This window comes from Phalangium opilio, unplaced genomic scaffold (genome assembly GCF_054372755.1).
Source record: "Phalangium opilio isolate 3A_F unplaced genomic scaffold, DU_Popi_V2 ptg000043l_1, whole genome shotgun sequence".
Classification (NCBI taxonomy): Eukaryota; Metazoa; Arthropoda; class Arachnida; order Opiliones; family Phalangiidae; genus Phalangium; species Phalangium opilio.
In genome coordinates this window covers 6,056,074-6,063,683 of record NW_028324167.1, presented here as the reverse complement: position 1 = coordinate 6,063,683, position 7,610 = coordinate 6,056,074, and the positions used below count along the sequence as shown (strand labels likewise).

Sequence of the window (7,610 nt, the reverse complement as noted above, 5' to 3'; positions counted from 1 at the left end):
TGGTCAGGAGCGAAATTGGATTCTCTCTTCTGAGTGGCGGAAGCGCTTTCGTCACTATTTTGGATTCTGTGACGTGATAGACCGAAAAAACAGGCAGATGCTGTGTGGGAAGTTTAAAAAATTCTACATGGAAAAAGATGTCGTTCAACCTTAAAACCCGGTTAACCACTTTGGGATTTCAGTTACATTTCATTGCTGAACGCACCGAAAGCAGACGACAGCATTTATTCTCTTTCCTACAATGGCCGCGATCGGTGGTGTTCTGCTAGCTGATATTGCTTTGGAAGAAGAGGAACGGTTAATTTATCGAAGAATTAGAGAAGATGGATTTAAGTTACCCAACGCTGAATTTTTGCGCCAATATCGAATGTCGAAGGTGAAAGTAGAGAAGCTGTGCGAGATGTTAAAGCCCGAACTCGAGAAAGAGCGCACCGGAGGCGTATACGTTCTTACTGTTAAAGACGAAGTGTTGGTGACATTGCTTTTTTATGGCTCTGGCTCTTTCCAACACAGCCTTGCCAGTAACTATGAACATGGAATGAGCCAACCGTCAGTTAGTAGATCCATTGGTCGAGTTACTGATGCCATCAATGTCGTAATGCGGCACTACATTCGCTTTCCCACTGGAAATGCTGAAGTGGAAGCTATCAAGGTTCGTATTTATTTTGAGACGACAGATTGCGTTTCAGAATTTAATACTTCTTTTTCAGGCGTCATTCAGAGCCAGGTGCGTCTTTCCTGATGTTCTTGGAGCTATAGATTGTACCCATTTCCAAATTAAAGCACCAGCTGTGGAACCCAATGCCCATCTTGATAGGCATGGGAATTATTCCATTAATGTGCAATTGGTAAATGATATACTATCTAACAATAGGCAAACTGACAACTAACACTTCTTTATCATGCTATAGATATGTGACAATGAAACCCGTATAAGGGATTTTGTGGCTCAATGGGGTGGTGGCACTCATGATGCCTTTATTTGGCGTTTCTGTGGCGTGCTGGAAGATTTTAAGGCTCATAAAATGCCTGAAGGTTATCTTCTTGGAGACAGTGGCTATCCTCTTCAGCCATTTTTAATGACCCCCCTTCGTCAAGCCAGAACGCCGAATGAACAAAGATACAACCAACGTCACATGTCAGGTAATTGATGTTTATTAATCTACGCATTGTTACGTAAATAATATAGGCCTGTAATATAACGCTTCAATATTGTGCCAATTTGTTGTTGAGTTTCTTTGTTAAAAGCAGGAGCTACAGAGCAAGGCTTTGCAAAGGCACACACATTGACGTAAACATTTTTGTTCATTAGGTCGCAACGTTATAGAAAGGGTCAATGGCATTTTGAAAATGCGATTTCGATGTTTGGATTCGTCCGGAGGAGTCTTGTGCTACAAGCCTGAGAAAGTGAATGATATCATAAGTGCTTGCTGCCTCCTTCACAACTTCTTGTTGGGCGAAGCAATGCCTGCAGAAGACGGTAAATTACGTTTACTTATCGCGTTCATTTTAGTTGTCGTGTCCTCAACTGAATGCCTGTGTTTCGTTTTAGTATAGTTTTGTATGAGAGAAACCATGTGATCTACCTTTTCTCTTAGTTCACGTTAATTTCCTTTGTCACGTGTCAGTGTTTGTTTTAGTGTTCAATTTTCCAATAAATTCACTATGAATCTCCTTTATACTCCTAAGTTTTAAACAGTTAAAGGAAGGGTGAAGTAGAAAATCAAGTGATTTTTTATTGAATCTTCTACTAATTTTAAGACCAGTTTGCATAGTGAAACCTTCAGGAAATACTTATGAATGATTTTAAAATTCAAATTCGGTTCACATTTTAAGGATAATTTTAAATAAGGACCTCCGACCAATCGCGTAACCCCTGCCTTTATACAAACAAAATTCCGTGGCACGCTCCATGTCTCGCGCCACGATTATCACGTCGCGCGCGAATTTTATCAAATCTCGTGATAAATTTCATTCGACACGGAACGTGCCACGAGAATTTTGTTAATAAAAAGGCAGGGCGTTACGCGATTGGTCGGACGTCCTTATTTCAAATTATCCTTAAAATCTGAACCTAATTTGAATTTAAAAATCATTCCGAAGTATTTCTTGAATGTTTCACTATGCAGGCTGGTCTTATAATTAGTAGAAGAATCGATAAAAAATCACTTGATTTTCCACTTCACCCTCCCTTTAAGGTGCGTTTGCAAAGGAGCGTGTTGAGGGTGACAATCGAGCGGGAGCGAGAAAAAACCAAAAATTCTCGCACCCGCTCCGCGAGCAACCGTTTTCATTAACGCGATATTTTTTGCGGGTGCGAGTAAAAGCCGCGAGCTGGAACAAAATCGCTACCCGCTCCGATCAGATTCAATTAGATATTCTCGCTAAGCGTTTTTCTTTCACGCTTAATGTTTTTCGTAGCCAATAGGAGCGTCTAAAACTTTGGCGCGTGTTTTAAGTGCAGCGCGGGACTTAAAAGTCGACGTTTTAAGCCTAATTATTCAGAGTTTTAAAAGTGAATATAAAAATGGGTAAACAATTCTTAATAAACGAAAATATATGACTAATTTGAGCTGAGAATAAAAGGATTTCCGATGAAAAGAAAGAAAAATTGATAGATTTAGTTAGAAAAAGAGACATTATATGGAGCTTATCGCCACACAGATTTAAAGAGAATAAATCGATGGAAGTAGCGACGAATGTGGAGATGAATAGTACGTATTTTAGTGATATAGGCGTTTTTCTTCAGCTAAAATGTTTATCATTTTGAAAACGAATGTAAAACATTTACTGAAAAATTAGGCTTAACGATCTCTCTATGTAGGGTTATCGCGCACATGAAAACGGTTGGCAAAAAAGTATCGCTAGCGCAAGCGATAGGGACAAAAGGAAAATTTCTTGGCGAGAAACCAAATATCGATCGTTCCGCTTCTCGCTAAAAATACCCTCAACACGCGCCTTGAAAACACACCTTTAGTCCATTAATTTCCTAGAACTCAATTGTACATGCCCTATTGTTTGATAATAATTCAAAGTAGTCACAATGGTCATCATGCAGGAAAATCCCTTCAATAGACACATTTTTTATTAGTTTTATATATATGGAACATGAGTGTTAAAGAAAACTATTCCATTGCAGCTGTACCAAATCCAAACGTGGTAAGAAACCTTGATGATGATGAGGACGACGATGAAGCCAGTGATGGTGATGATGATAATGAGCTGCTAAATGAAGGCAGAAGAATAAGACAAGCCTTGATTGATCTGGAATGTAAAGTCTTATTTATTTTTCATGAGTATCGTCATTGATAAAGAATGCGCGCGAGGAAATTTGTTTGCACGCTACAGGATAGGCAACTCCCTCTCTGGAGCGACCTCTTTTTCTGTATATCCTCTGTTAGAGCATCGGTTGTCAGCATGCGCAAAGCAAAGCAAGGGCTCTATGTAACCTAGCCTTGTACGTACTGTCAAGAGACAAAAAACGTTTAGGATCTTCAGGATTTCAAATATCCGCGAGTTTTCCGGCTCTTGCCAGCATGTACAAAGTTAGCGTACATACACAGAGACTTAGCTTTGCGCGTGCTGACAACCGATATTGTAACAGAGTATATACAGAATAAGCTGTCGCTCGAGATAGGGAGTTGCCTATCCTATAGCGTGAAAACAAATTTCCGCACGCGCATTCTTGATCCATGGTATCGTGTTATATCAACCGCGTGTTAATTCTGCAAGACGTTTTATCAACCATAGCTACACGTTTATGCCTTTGAATGGTAACAACCCATCTACATCAGTCATGTAGGGCTTATCGAAACGGTCAGGATGTCCCTTTCCGAGTGAAATTATTTTTGTTAAATGTAACATACCACAGGATAGGATTACGAATCGCGTGTGGGATAAGCCTTTCACTAGACATATTGAATAGTTTGGAACATACAGGGTGTTTCTGGAAAGTCTCGCACAAATTAACAGGCATGTTCCTTGGGTCAAAAGGAGTCCGAAAGGTCCTATGACGTTTTGGGGTAAAGCGCTCCGTTGCGACGTTATGGGCTCTCAAAAGTAGACCGAAAATCAAGGAGATTTAGCAGAATTATAGCACCAGTATTGTGGTTTTGACCCAATTGTTTTCGATTATTGAGCATAAGGCAATGATCGAAATAAGTTCAAACCTAGTGGAAGACCTTGAACGTGTTAAACGGCCAAAAGCGTTAATCCCTTTGTTTTTATTAATGATTGTATTTAAAGGTAAGGAAAGTAGCTCAGATATCGGTTACTTGTTAGTTCAGATGTACAGACTGTTAAAAAAGTCTTTGCGCGTTGCGTTTTTCGCACATATTTTACTATATTTCAAAAACTATTCAAGCTAGCGCTCTGGAATAAAGTGCGTTATAAAAGTTTTGCATTCCTCTTTCATATTTTACCCGTTCCAAAGTTGTCCTTTGCATACTTATACCGGAAACCGGAAATGTCAAAATTATCAACTTTGAAAATATTGGATTCTCGAGGATATAAATGCGATTTTCGGATTCCTTGGGGTCGATTCATATTTGAAAAGTGTTCACCAAATTCAATTCGGATGAATAGGTCACGAGTAATCAGCCTTTATTCAAATTCTGGCAAACTTGGTTAGAGTGGCGATAATTCATAATCGAGTATCGAATCTTTGTCGTAATAATGCTTGTTAGATGTTATGACACTTTATGCATATATATATGATTGGTCTTGTGGCGCAATACTTTGAAACAAATCAGACGTTCATTAAAGGGATGGTGAAGTGGAAAATAAAGTAATTTTTTTATTGATTCTTTTATTAGAATTTAGACCAATCTACTACGTGAAACATCCAGGAAATAACACCGAACGATTTTTAAACGACAATTAGTTTGAAATTTCATGGATAATTTTAAATAGGGATCTCCGACCAATCGCGTAGCGCCCCGCCTTTTTATCAACAATTTTCTCTTGGCACGCTCCGTGTTGAATCAATTTATCGCGAGATTTGAAAAAATTTGCACGACGATGTGACAATTGTGGCGCGAGACATGGAGTGTGCCACGAGAATTTTGTTAACGAAAAGGCACGGCGTTACGGGATTGGTCGGAGTTAATTTTTTGAAATTATTCTTAAAATCTTAACCTAATTTGAATATTAAAATTAATGGGAGGTATTTCCTGAATTTTTCATTGTGCATACTGGTCTCATGATTAGTAGAAGAATCAATAAAAAAATCGCTTTATTTTCCACTTCCCACTCCCTTTAAGAGAAAACTCGCGTCTTTTGAAGAGGAGAAGCGGTTTGAAAATATTGTTATTTTGGCCATGAGCCCGTGATGTCATAATATTTAGAACTCATATTAATTACGTCTAGGTCTTAAGCCCGATTCATTGCAGCCTAGAGAATATCGATGGCATATGCGCTTCACGAGATCCCTTCAAATTGACATATTCGTCTATTCCATATAAGAAACAACTTCAGAGGAGAGGAGGTTGACCATAGCCTCCCGCGTTTAGCGCAAATGTGAGGCCAGGGATATATTTAATTTTAGAAGTGGGAATAGAGATTAGAGTAATCTAGGAGCGCGTCAAATTCCCGGACCCCCTTCCACGGAAAGGAGGGGAATGAAAGAAGAGGCGTGTCAAAGCGACAAAGGTAAAAAGGAATAACGTATTTTTTGCCGATCCCGTCAGTAACGTCAGCAAAACGTAGTTTAATTGAGCAATACGAAAATTTAAACTTTTCATCACGCGTTAGAGGGAGGGCTCTATACTGGGCAATGAGTCGGACTGAATTAAACACTAACCGTTCTCGAATCCTGCTTCTAAAATTAAATCTATCTCTATTGAGGCTTAATAATAAAGCCGACCACAACCAAAGCATGGGCAAAGGTGTATTTCACAACTGACGTTCAAAGCTACCGATGGAAAAACCTAAAAATTAAATGAAAAAAAAAATGAATGCCGGTAACAATGATCACTAGTGAAAATAACAGCTATCAGCTAAAACGAACCCGAACGGTAAACACTTGAAGTTGGTCTCTCTGCGCTGCTGGTCTGCTACTCCTTTCGTTTATTTTCTATGGCAAAAATACTAACTTTGGGAGGTATTGGGATATTAGGCCGTTTTGTGTTTTAAGACTTTTATTGTGTAGGAAAGATAACTAGCCTTTTAAAAGAAATTTTGGATAACTATTAATATCATTATTGATAACTAGTTAAAAGTTGAAAAATATTTAAAAAATTTGGACGACAATTTTCAAATAACAAGACTTCCTTCGAGTTTCAAATTGAAGAATGCTCGTGTGCTTTATTGAACTATTTTATACAAACAAGACAGTCACTTTCAGCTTGAATTTTTGCTTGATATTTTATTGGACATACCCTAGCCCTTAAAGGGAGGATAAAGAGGAAAATAAAGTTATTTTTTATCGATTCTTCTTCTAATTATAAAACCATTTTGCATAGTGAAACATCCAGGAAATACCGTCTGCGTTCTTGAACAATTTATTACAAACAAGACTGTCACTTTCAGTTTCAATTGTATTTTACTTAACCTCGCTTAGCCCTTAAACACATTTTTAATCTTTTATTAAATGACAGACAAAAACGCTAAATCGGGTTCAAGTCGCCCATCAAAAGAAACACATCATGTGGCGGCAGGGTCTCATGGAGGTGTCCAAAAAGGTCGCAAAGCGTAACCAGGTAAGCCAGGGAAGAACTTGGTGGACGATAGACACAACCGACCACAGCCGAACGAAAGCCGCTAGTAAATGTCACAAATACCGCTTCGATTGGAATCCCATCGTCAGAGTTTTGGAATGCGCATGGGAGCTCGACAGGAACAGGATGTAATGATTCATGTAACGACAATAAAACACCGCCACCTCTGGTAGGACGATCCTTCCGGAAAGTTATGTATTCCGGGGGTAGTAACTCCGAATCCATAACCGAAGAGTCTAGCCAAGTTTCCGTGTGGCCAATGATATCATAGCGCGAGGAGTTCAAAAGTGCTAGATCGTTCAGCTTGTTACGCAGGCTTCGAACATTGGCATGGAAGAAAGTGATGCAATTCGAACGTCGAGGGGGCTGTGTCGATAAGGCGGAATGATCCGGAGATGTAGGTTCTTGAATAGCAAAAAACGAGTCACTTAAGGCTGGTAGAGAGCAGGTCGGGCACATATAGGGCTCGTCTGAAGATATGATATTTGCACCCGACTTGATTTTTCATTTCACCCTCCCTTTAATAGTATGAAAAGTACAAATAAATATAAAACTCAATATTTACCTGCGACTAAATTTAAACATTCTACTTGAACATTTAAGACACCAGTCGCTGAACTGTTAATTTTATTGTTGAGAAAAATCTCGTTCATTACTTCAAGAAGACCCACTTTCTTAATAGTGGTAAGGATCTCATTGGTGACGCCATTATTCTATTAAATGCAATAAAATAATTAACATCGCATTTAAAGGAAAAGTTCAGGTAACATAACATTATACCTTTAAAAGTACGGCCTTTTTTAAATATAAAATGAAAACTAAATATCTCTCATTGCAAAATAATTAGCATTTAATTAGTCTTAAAAAAATCAAGCATTAAATGCTAAGTATTTT

General features: G+C 38.6%; 1 long non-coding RNA gene across 1 annotated transcript; it reads right to left on the bottom strand.

Moving 5' to 3' along the window:
- Positions 1-6,276: 6,276 nt before the first annotated feature.
- On the bottom strand, positions 6,277-7,366 carry LOC149677934 (uncharacterized). Its single transcript, XR_016366448.1, has 2 exons — positions 7,307-7,366; positions 6,277-7,234 (listed from the first exon to the last, which is right to left on the bottom strand). It is a non-coding gene; the product is annotated as an uncharacterized LOC149677934 (long non-coding RNA).
- Positions 7,367-7,610: the final 244 nt, after the last annotated feature.